This window comes from Lineus longissimus, chromosome 5, assembly GCF_910592395.1.
Source record: "Lineus longissimus chromosome 5, tnLinLong1.2, whole genome shotgun sequence".
NCBI lineage: Eukaryota > Metazoa > Nemertea > Pilidiophora > Heteronemertea > Lineidae > Lineus > Lineus longissimus.
The window spans coordinates 5070237-5083153 of record NC_088312.1 but is presented as its reverse complement, the minus strand read 5'-3'; the positions used below and the strand labels follow the sequence as shown (position 1 = coordinate 5083153).

Sequence of the window (12917 nt, the reverse complement as noted above, 5' to 3'; positions counted from 1 at the left end):
GTGTGATACCTCAATACATAAGGAATTTGCGTACAGCACCGAAATCTCCGTACTGCACCACAATTCAACTTCAAGCCATTCAAATGCTCGTCGGAGATTACTGACTTGGTGAAAACACTTCCTTTTCCATACAAGTAGGTGGAGAAGAGAATGTATGTTCTATTTGTCAGTTAAAACCGATTACTGACTTGGTGAAAACACTTCCTTTTCCATACAAGTAGGTGGAGAAGAGAATGTATGTTCTATTTGTCAGTTAAAACCGATTACTGACTTGGTGAAAACACTTCCTTTTCCATACAAGTAGGTGGAGAAGAGAATGTATGTTCTATTTGTCAGTTAAAACCGAATTTGCATCTACTACTTGAATATGAGAAGGGCTGACAACCCTATTCATTTGACCTTTCAATGCTTGTAAACCGCCTTATTTTCGCGGATGATGATTCGCCAAATAAAAATCGCAAAATTCAAATAAAATGTAAACGAAGAAATTTCGTGATCCGACAAAACCAAATAAAAAAACACTTTCTGACAGATTTAAGACAGCATACATGTAGAGCATGTTTATATAAAGCAAGCGACGGCGCTATGTTATGAATTATCAGCGCATGCTGCACCGGCTTCTACACTCACTATAATGCATTCATCAACTGAATGCAGTACTTTATCTAGGTAACATGTTTAAATCAAAGGTACCTTATTCATGCTCATGTCTGAGGTGGTTTGTGGTTTATTCCCTTCCATGTTTAATATCAGCAAAATATTTTCTCAATATGCTCATGCGTGGAGCAGAATGGATATGCACGGCAAACAGTAAAGAACAAGGAAGTTTTCTATATATCGTATATACTTCTTAGCAAATATGACTTAATCTAATCTATACTTGTTATCTGCACATGCATGTACTTCTCAGTGCAATAAGACATTGAGCCTACCAAACTGTCGAACAACTGTCCACCACCTTCGCTCGGGAAGACGTCAGGAAGTTACATGTAGGTCTAATAAAGCTTAGAGTAAAGAAATCACTTTGTTAACGATGTGAACGATGACCAATCACGGTAAAAACATACATTTTGCGGGTTTGGTAAAGAAAAAAAGTTTTTGTGTAGAATACTAGTATGTCTCGAAAAGAACGAGATTTGGCTATAAATTAAATTGCAAGCTAATTTAAGACACAAACCCATATTTAAAAGCAATTGCTATGTGACTGTATGTGATTGTGCATTTTGGCATGGGGAAAGCCCTCGGTGAAAAACCACAATGAAGGGAATGCAGTGTGAATGTTTGCAATTACACGCGTATGCACTGCCGTATAAATAGCTGAATATACTAGTATACGTTTTGGGAATACATCGAGGTATTTCAATATAACTGCTGGTGCAGAAGCAATTCACTTTTCAGGTACCTTGTTCAGACGGAGTCCTAACCGGTTACATATACCCATGATAATGCAAGTTGATTATCATTTCGCAGAATGCACATATACCAGTGTAGAACAAAATGGAGTTTCCCACCATACCGCTTATCATCTGCACTTTAGTTCTATATCCACGAATAAATAGTATCGGACATATTACAAAAATGAAGTCCCCTGCTTACTCATCTGATACTGGGGTATATACAAAGTAAAAATTACGCCAAACAAAGTTCCCTGATGATGCGTTTATTACACTCGTCGGATTTAGCACAAGACAAAATACGCCTTACTGTTTTGGATAGAGACGTCAAGACACATTACAAGAGGCAAAATACTTAATATTCGAAATTTAATCTTACAAGCTGATTAAAATACTACAGAAATTCAGCGATATAAGTAAATAAAAAGTCAAAAACATTTCCAAGCTCAATATAACGTCAGTATCATAATGGCAAGAAACAAACTGGAAAGGAAATGATATCACACATATGCATTCATAAACACCATTCGCAGTGTAATCATTTACAAACTAAATCGTATAACAAGATAGTTATAAACTGCAGAGAAATTGCACTCGCAAATGTAGGCCCGTGTCAATCTCGGGGTGCCAAGTACCGATGACCTCAATTCGGATGTGCAGACGACAGCAGGCAACTATAACATAAGCCATACCAGGTATTCTTAGTACAGTACAGAGTATTTACACAGGAAACCCAAAGCACAGCCAGCATGTTGGTCGCGAATACTACATGTAGTATAGAAAAACAGCGTACATAATCGAATAGGTTACCTACCGGTACATGTCTACGCAAAAGATCGCATAACGTCCTTCGATAAGCACCGTGTACACAGTTCAGTACATGAAGCCTAGCTGGTGAATTTCTCGTGATAGGGAGCACGTTTCCTATTGGTCGATAGGGCGTCACGCTTTATTTTACAACCAATGGCAACTTCGGTAGCGTGATAAATAGCTTAGTTTTTCATTTGGTTTTGTTGGAAGCGAACGAGTCCGGTAATACGGATATCGTGGTTCTAGAATGCCGTGGTAAGCATCGTTCTTCTGGGGAGAGGTTTGATAATATATAATTCATACAGCATATCTCTGTACACAGAAGTCCGTTCTAAAGGAAATCATTTTAGGAACAATTAAAACTTCATCGACCCGATCATAGTCCTTAGATAAACCATAGCAGTCCAAAGAGCACCACCGATATTTTATTGTCCCCTGGCACCAGGGGTAACATTACACATCATTTCGGGCGGAAATCAACGAATGGCATATGAGGTAATCTTCAAACAAAATTTTATTTGCTGCTATCATCTAGTCCGAAATGTGCAGTCTGTACAAATTATTAAGTGACACAGCCCCCGCGACGAAAATGAACGCTCTTCGCAGTGTCTCTAACATCTGCGAATAATCTCGTCCTTTTCAATCGGAGTATCGGGTTACATAGTGATAAAACCACATTGCTGAGCATAGGAGCCGCAGCCGGATTATGGAAGAATTTTTGGATTGGCTCGTAAATATGCGTGTCTGTCGCAGATTGCATGTAGAATGTACTAGAACCACCTGGTTTACATGTAGCTATATAAAAGCTCACAAGTCGTCAACGCACAAGGTGTTACGAACAGGAATGTGTTCCATTGGAATGTTAGAGAAAAAAATTTGAAAAAAATTAAGCCTTGAAGTTCAATCTTTCTTACGAAATATTTTTTAAAAGATGATACCGAATGTGCTATTGAATATATGTTCTCCGACGTGCGAATGCAATCGTTTTTAAAGGAGCCAGTGGACAGCAACTGGAGGACAAAACTGAAGGTCTTCAAGTAACCAATACGTCGTTTAGAGAATTTGGTCTGGTTTGAGCTGGAAACTCAACGTGCAAGGGCGAATAGTGGCGAGTGTCAGTGTGTGAGGCAGGAAAGGCACCTGGTTCTTGTCTATAGTTCTCGTAAACAATTCCTTAAAAAAGATGGAGTCAACGTTTTACAAAACAATAAACGACACAACCTGCTTAGCCTTTGTCAGAGGTGAACTTTTGAATGTAAAAAAAGTATAAGCTCACATGGCAATTGTAAAACCTTAATGTAACCAGCCTAGGTAAAACGCATCAACTGGTCCATACACCATTGCCACACAATATACCTTACAACTTTTTATGTTCAATAGTCAACGGTCAATGCTTAACATACAGCATATTATCTGCTTTGTATACAACGAGGTCATTACTAATGAGAATTTATCCGACAAATCCGCGCTTTTACTCTATATGTATACATGTATGGATGGCAACGGTCGTAGCTTCATGGCCAACCTCCTAGATCAAGTGCTGAACTATTTTGTGTGTTGCGAAAAAGCTGGTGTGAAAGCAAAAGACCGTAGCAGTAGTGTTCCCACAATTAATATTTATAAAAGGTCACAGATATAACGATGAGATATTTTGTTATTCCTGTCAGTCGTTGAGAAAAACGATCATGTTGTTGACAAAAGAAAGCACACCTTATGGATATCTTCCGAAGCAATAAAAACAAGGCAATTAAAACATGATCTCATTAAAATAACGCGATAACTTTATTTAAAATCACGTACATGTATGTTGGTATATACAGTTAGTTAAGCTCATAATTATAATTGCATTAAGGCCCGACTGCTTTAACCCAACTTGAACATAACCCATAGTGCATTATTGCATTATTGACTTGATTACCTAAATTTAATGTACACCTGAATCCGCCACTATAGTCGCCCGTGCAAGTTTGTGTGAGCTCGTGATGTTTATTCAGTCACCAAGTAAGACACGTAAGATAAACCCGGTCACGGTGTCCGATCAAAAACAAGATTATTCGTACGCGATATCGCTCATGCACAACTGATTTTGGTTGTCGTATTCGCAGTTAATCTGACAAATGGAGTGACGGGTGATAAAATAATACTAGTACACTGTTACCCCTACTGCCTGGAGGAAAAACTGCAAAAGCAATCACTACGATTAGTTATGCATGAGCGAAATCGCGAATAAAATAATTTTGTCTTTTATTGGAGTCCGTGATAAACACGGTTTTAAAAAGACGTCATTACCTTCTACATAAACCTTTGGAATCTCAACACGCACGAAATAAAGTCAAGAGCACAAATACGATAACGTAATTCTATTCAACAGATAACAGCATTACTCTTATACGTTTGATGTCCGCGGGTTACGATCAGAAGAACAGCGAGACCTACACTTAACAACAAATGGAGTACTCCATAAATTCGCCTCCTCAGAATTACAACGTTCATCAAAAAATTCAGGTGATTTTGAGAGAGTCACATTTGAATTACGCCATTATGTTTATTGCAACATCGAGCGGCAATAATGCAATTCCCGCTTCAGCCTGCAGTCATTCCAGATATTTAAGAAGCGTTTGTAAGTCATCAGAAAGAACACCACTATATATATGCTAATCACAAATCTAGCTTGACCTAATTTGAACCAAAGTATCAGTTAGAAGGTGGTGAATGGAAGAAATGTGCTTTTTCTTACGAAATAAAATGAGCTGGTTTCTATTTTCAATAACCGTTACAGAACAGACTTACTATTTTTTTCTTACCTGAATAGTAGGCCTATAACCATATTTTTTTAAATATTGTCGTCAAGAAAAAGTGTAACCCTGCTGTATACCCGGATCAGCATTTATCTTCTTTACCAATACCATGTCTGTGTTCTGTTGGAAACCATTTCACACTCAGTACACCAATACGGCCTGAATTCAAATATTAGGAAATCCGGAGAAGCATTATGGAGAATACGAAAAAGTACGCCGCCCAACAGCGATATGACAGCAGATATAATAAGATCTTGGATTTACCCTTAAAGTAACCAACCTAAATGTTGGTTTCTCTAACATTTACTGCAACACCTACTGGAAATAAATTATCATGTCGCCTGAACTGCATTGTGTAACCGTCATAACTGTTGGGAGCTCACGCTCATGTCGGTATATAAATATAAGTACCACCATCAGACTGTAGGCCGGCCAGAACATACGAAACCTTAAGAGTACTGAATCGTGCCTGCAAATGGGGAGCATGGTGATAGGCCGCACTGCTTCCCATGTGTTACAAGAAATACGTACCTTGACACACCACCAATTAACTTACCACATTAAAAGTTCTTTAGTCGTGTCGTGCTAAAAAAATACGGATATAACTTCATGCTAGAATGTTTCGACAGTACATCGTATACTAAATCGTTCTTTACTTACGATGTTTTGCTGTAAAAACTCTGTACACGTTGCTAAAATTACACTCGATTTGTAACGATCTAAACGCCCGACCATTGCTCGACTCCTAGACAAAGGGGATTTCAGCGAACCAGCATGTCTGTGCACATACATGCATGCTCTGCGCTATACAATAGTATGACCTAAATAGAACCATGCACTGGGCATGGATAGTTGAAAATCAGCCAATCGGTACACACCGTCCTGGAGGCTACTCCTTATCCAGTGTTGTTGTAGCTCTATGGAGTAAAGAGATGTGTGGGCAACGCTTTCATAATGGCTGAAAGACTTAATAGTGATAAGGTTCTACAGTTTGTTTTAGTCTATGTGCTGTGTAGACAAACAAGGTGTGTGTGTACATGTATATACATGCCAGAGAAATTATCTTGTGGCTGTAAAAATACGTGTCACGATTTCCTTGGCGAAGTTATAGTGTGATATAAGGATTAAAACCACTAAAAAAGACACTGTAGGCTAAAAATGCTCGCTGTGTACAACTTCGACGGGATTTGAAACCGACCAGTTTACCAGTAGGCCTATACTTCACAGCAATAATGCGTATACTTTACTCATCCGCGACCTAATCCGGTTGGCGAACAATAAAACGCCTGGATTAGACCCTGTACAAACGACCATGATTAATATAGACAATGGGTACACCTATTATATGGCATTAAAAAGTCCATATTCTTTGTTATTCAGGGTGGTCAATTTCACTCGGCCAGGAAAACGGTAACCCTAAGGAAAACTAGCAGGTTACACGTGCTCTTGCTTTTTCCTACATAACAAATAAAATGGTAAATGGACTCCTCGTTCCTGTAACACTACACAGCAATAGAGTACCATTTGCCGAAGTGATTGCAATGTTGTATATGATATATCTTATTCCCGCCACTAATCGACATTGCGGTGTCACGATGACGACAATATATATAGTGTAGCCTGAGATTCGCTATTTTTTAGAAATTATTTTTTTAAATTTTATAATCCGTCAAAATAAAAATCAGGAAATTTTTTGTTCACCTTTACCTGTCTTCGCGAATCGTAACAAAAGTGGCACGAATATTTGGCGGTTTTCAGTACCCATTCGGCTGTAGCATAACGTACATTCCTGAGGATACGATGTTTTTCATGGAATTTATATGAAATTAAATTTTCTCCAAGAACCTTTTTTTCTCTTTAAAGCAGAGCTTCAATAAGGTCATTTTGAGGCTGTTCTATCATTGCGTTTATATTTCAGGTCAATGTATACGTACTTGAAGGAAGTGTGGTTAATTCAGTATATAGGCCTACAATGTTCATCATGATGTCCTAAGTGATATATAAAAATTTTAATCTAGGTTACATGTAGATATCGATAAGCACTTGCCAACTGGAATACATTATTGCGCACCGGAGAAATGTGTACGGTCATTGTTTTTACTGGTCACGGCATCAGTCCCGCTGTGGTATACGATAGCCCAGTGTGCTCAACGCTGCACGCTAATCACCGAGCGAGCCATTAGTTTCCGTGCCGTAACATCCAAAATATCTTGCACCGACAATAACGATCTCTGTAATAATCGTTTGCCTTTAACATAGGCAGAAAATGTAGAGGGATTTTTCAACAGCGAAGGTTTATCTATACTTGTCCGCTCCAATAAAGGGGTGAGAAAAATGTATTCTTTTGTGGTAATGTGAATTCACTATGTATTCTGTACAATTATTTCTCTTGCCGGGAGACTCATTTATGCAATGAAATGACGCTACACTGTGTTCCATTTTTTTAAGCAAAGAACGCACAATGAAAGGAGTTACAGATGGGGGCAAGAAAAAATCATATCAAAGTTGAGTTGACTGACAGCTTTTTTATGGCTTGGGAATGGGTTTTTGCGGTAGGTGGAGTCCGTGGCGGTTTGGGGGTAGTATCTTCATTTTCATGTTTTAAATGGTCAGTCAAAAAAATATTCAGTATAACGTAATATTTATATGCAATATAACAAATATAGTTTGCAAATATATTCAGTGTACATTGTACTTGTAGAATCATTTGTATTTTTTTGGCCAATATGTTTTTAATATTAGTCCGTGTATCTTTCAAGTAGTAATCTGAACGAATCCGTACGACATAGTTATTACTAATACCACGTGATTATTTTAGAACTCTTACGTGTACCCCACAGCATTACACACATCCAGGGAATGCAAATTCCAAGTCAAATTATTTATTTTTCAAACATTTTTATTCATAATTATTACTAAGATGGCAATGTGGCTAAGTTGTTCGTCGAATTTTTTGGGCACGACCGTGTTCATGTAAACCAATTGATTTTTGCGCCCCTTATTTTGCGTTTCCCGAGAATTTTTAAAGTGAATATAACTTTAACAATCTTGATATTGGCCGATTACGATTTTTTCGGTTTTCCACTGAAAAAAGGTGGGGAGGGGTTATTTTGTTTTCGCGAATCGAGGTTATTCGCGAAAATTAAAACTAGTGGTTAGCGAATATCAATTTGTTCCGAACAAAATATATACCCACGGTTTCCGATCAAAGAAAACATTATTTCATTCATACTCAGTATCACTGATGCATAACTAATTTTGGTTGTCGTATTCGCAGATAATCTAGCAAATGGAAGGGGTGATGGGTGAGTAAATAATACGCCGTTACCCCTGCTGCCTGCGTGAACAACTGTAAAAGTAATCAGTACGATCAGTTATGCATGAGCGAAATCGCGTCCGAATAAAATATTTTTGTCTTTGATTGCAGACCGTAATACCATGCCAAACAAACAATGGGTCACTGTATTGAAAAAAATAAATGCTGACAATTTACTGCGAATCTATTAACATATTTCATGCCCGTTCTGATTTCGATAATCATGTACATGTATTACTAGATTCAGGAACAACGTCCTAAAATTCCTATACGTTAATGTACATGATAAATAGATGTACATGTATACTAGTATACAAAGGTACATATACTATATATGCGTAGTTCATTTTCAAACTCACCATTCAAAAAAATAAAAATTGAGTTGAGAACTGCATGTAATTGTTAAATTCGACAATGCATTACTGTAACAGTATATTGGCCAATAAAAGAGTATTTCACACCGCATAACAAGTGCACATTCGATTTGTATACGCTGTAGAGGATTTGTAATGTAGGCCTAAAATGTGCGAGAAATCGAACGGAACCCACGATCTCCGATGTGAAGTGATAAGTTGATCGCATTCACAGCGTCCATGTCAGTGACATTTGTCTTATTTTTTTCTCTGCTATTTTGTTCCTAAAGCAGCTGTTATGGTTATGAGTCAAAATCCGAAATATAAGCTGTCGAGGCATTGCGTAGTAGACGTAATAATTCAGCTCTTCATCATAATATCATCATCATCATTTTGGCTTCGTAGTCCAGAATTGGACCTTTGCCATTAAAAAAAATTAAATTCCGGTCACTCTACCAGTAAAACATTTTATGCTGTTACCCTGTCAGTGAAATATCTTTCTAAATTTGTTCGTGCGTTTGCATTGATAACAGTGTTACACGTTAACTTTAATATTTTCGGTGGTTTGTAAAACTTCAATTCGACAGGTTTTGGTGAACCTAAAAACGCTGAAAGCTGTCATACATTGCACATGGTACATGTAACACACTGAACAATGTAAAAATACCACACACTGTGCATGGTTAACTCGCACTAATTGTAAAGTGCAGTATTTCATTTATGAATCAACGTGTTGATCAAAACTTATCATAGAAAATGTAACACAGGTGTTACTTGAATAAACGTTGAAGAATAGTTTTTAAATGTTATGCCTGTGTGTAACACAGATTCTGTATATCTAGACTGGATGCATCCATATATTATTTCAATTGCATGCAAATCATAGGCCGGCTCTTAAAAAGGATTTTAAAGTACAATGTACATCGATGTAAATGTATTCGCGAATGTATTCGCATATCAAGATATTTTACAGTGGCGTTCTCTCTATCAAATAATTTTTTTAAACACCTGCCACTTATCTTTGAGAAACATGCACGAATTCACATGCATGCGGATCTGCGCATGAACTTTCTCTGTAATCTAATCCTAAGTGATGTTGCCAAGACTGGTGACCCAGTTTATAAACACGTTATAAATCACCTTGTGACATGCATGCAGCCAGTGAAGGGTGGTGACCAAGCCGTAGTGGTAGGTAATGCGTCATTGTAAAGCTTCACAGGGGTAGCAGGTAATGCATGATCATAAAATTTTACAGCCAGGCATACACCAAAATATATTTCACTTTTGCTCATTTATTTTTGCAGAAAACTATCTTTGTTCAAACCAATTGATACCCTCCTCAATATACCGGGAATGGGTATTTAACTGGTTCTACGATTGCACGACGGCTCCCACGCCCAACAAAAGAGGTCTCAATTTACCCATCCAGTGAATAGACTGAGGTTTTCGAAAAACATATTACGTGTACGTAGAACGGGTTCGCAGCAGTCGCTGACTGGTGATGTTATACACGAGGCAGCTCAGTCCTCGTTGCTCTAGAAAAACCTCTTATTTATTTGGACGATCTATCAATCGTTAAACACTCCCAGTAACACGTGATGTATTTTTGATTCCATCCGCCACTCGTTATCTCTTGTTATTATCAAAGATTGTAACGGTATTATTTAGTGCTAGCGATTCTTGCGGAATATTGAAGTGTAAATGTCAATAGAACAAAAACCAGTCTAAGGATGATGGTGTTTACATGTAATATTTCGAAGAAGCTTGAAAAGGTGACCTCGATAAAAACGGGACGTACGACAGAAAAATATTAGACTCCATGGTAACGCGTCAGGCGATCTTTTGATTTGCGACCGCCATCTCATGATAGACCAGTTAACTAACATGTGACGGTACTACACATTGTTACTGGTTAAAATTAATACCCACCATCGGCATTGAAAACCGGGCACAAAGCGTTTTGAGCAAATGAAGTTTTACACAGCAGGCGCCAAATCTTAAGTAGAACGACTCAAGGTCGATTTAATACGGAGACAATGGTCTCCGGATCTTACGGCACACGCGCAACCAGCCCCGGGCTTCGTGAGGAAATGGAGATAGCGGTCCTTTAATTATTAGTGGATGTAGGCCTACAGGTGGAGCAAAGTGTATCCGAGGTACCAAGTGGCGATGTATATGAAGCACCTGCCGGAGAAATTGCAACGCCAGCATATTTTTCATGATCAACTTGAAGTATTAAACCGAAGAAATTATTAGTTGGCGTTGATTACGCGCGAGGATAACTGCTCCTTACGGCTTTCTACGTCAGGACTAGACAACCGCAATTCATGGCATTATACGCGAGAATAACCGAAAGTCTTGGCGTTAATTGTCTATGGTGAGATGAACCGGAACTAATATTTCCTGTTATCTGATATTTTCCTAGCCAATGTACATATCGATATCAGTTTTTTTGTCGTAGTGACAAATGTAACATTAGTATTTACCATTCATTACGGAGAATGAGCTGCATTGAAACCTAATCGGAACTTGCCTACCGCAAAACCGCCGAAGGCACATTCAAAAACTTGACGAAGGGTTTTGAGTACTGGTTCCCATAGTTACCACTTTGTGTCAGTGTGTTTCAGCTATAACCAATGGGAACTGATCAAACGATATCTAAATCAACACTAATGCTTTTTGATGTGTTGTTTTCAGCATGTATTGCGTGAATGTTCGTTCGCACATCGCCCCTCGTTCTGTCCTGGTGAACCTTCCTTTAGTTCTTTTCGTATTTAACTAATTAAGTGATATCCGTTTCGTCCGTGTTATGAAAAACCTACAGTAAAAAGACGAAACACGTTCACGTATATGACGCTGACGGAAAATCAGCATCAAGTATGTAAATACATGTAGTCCCTTTTTGTACATTATATGTTGGTAAAAGCTTTATGTACACAAACAACATTGTTTCGTTTTTGTAAAGATGTTGCAACTGATAAGGTGATCATAGAGCGGTAAAACTATGATATCATATGTTTTGAAACATAGGTGTGCAAGCTTTTTCTGTTTTGTCTTTGTTTCGATAAAAACTGGTCAAACTGATGTCACACCAATGAAGATACTAGTATAGCCTACTGTCATTTCCCCCATTTTATCTTTTTGCATAAATCTGATGACGTGGGCGAGAAATAAGTATTTTCCGACAGACTTTATAAAAGTGCGAAGACCGTATATTATGTGTACATAAAGCAAATTAGGAATTCGTCCTTTGTGAATTAGTTGACGTCCGTGATGCGCACATTGTTCGTTGTGCATGCCATCTTTATCAGCACCGCTGAACGGTATCAAAAAATAAGTATTGCCGGCGATAGCGATCTAAATCGCTCCTTTGCAGAGTGAAGCACCGGGAAATCGGCATGTAATAATGCGGAGAGGGGTATAAAAGTCTATAGTCCATTGTAATGTCGCATCGTTTGGGACTCCGGAGGGCGAACTACTGGTTCCTTTGAAGTTGTTTTTTTATTGATCATTGCCTCAAAACCAAACAGGATTTTAGGGGTTCAGCAGTCTTAAGGCAGAAATTCAAAAAATTCTTCAGCGAAGTCCAATGGTCATTTGGAGGGTCCCCTGGAAAGGCCATATTTTGTTTCTGGATATTTCTTATTCAATCGTGGCACATGATTAGATGGACACGAAAAAATTATAACGTGAACATTTCATCCAGATTGTAAAAATTATAACCTGAACATTTCATCCAGATTGTCGAGAAATAAACCGTACAGAGCGGAAAATGTCCGAATTCAATGCACTACGTCAATGTACACAAATGCATACAAATAAATTATGTCCATACCACGGTTACTGAAATGAAAAGAACATGGTTGGTTTTGAGACAAGGTCGAAAACGTTCTAACATTGAGAACAGCTTTTAGATTTAAAGCCCGCCTTAAGAGTCTCTCCTTGCCTGTTTCTCATCAGGCCCGAAAACCAACATGGCGTGAAGTTCGTATTTGTGAGCGATAAACTGTGTTATTATTTTAACGAATATGATTTTAGGCGAAGCCTGGTCTTTCATGCACGTGCCACTGACAGAAGAACAACTTACATGGAGCCATATTATGAATCAGAGGAATGAAGATACATGTAACACTGTTGAACACTGGGGGTCTGTCATGTATGTGGTCATTCTCTTCGACCGAACTTAGCTCAGCACTTACTTGTAATAGACTTTAAATCCATCGACAAGTTCGGAATTGCCTTTTGG

At 38.2% G+C, this 12917-nt stretch overlaps 1 protein-coding gene across 3 annotated transcripts in view; it reads right to left on the bottom strand.

The window, feature by feature from the left end:
- LOC135488003 (uncharacterized) overlaps positions 1-12917 on the bottom strand; it is a 23423-nt gene extending 10506 nt beyond the window's left edge. Inside the window, exon 1 of one of the 3 annotated variants that reach the window (XM_064772357.1) lies at positions 12871-12917. The gene's annotated coding sequence lies outside the window, so the exon portion shown is untranslated. Of the gene's footprint in view, positions 1-2208; positions 2255-5662; positions 5746-12870 lie in introns of those variants that run through there. The other 2 variants (XM_064772355.1, XM_064772356.1) reach the window with 2 other exon arrangements.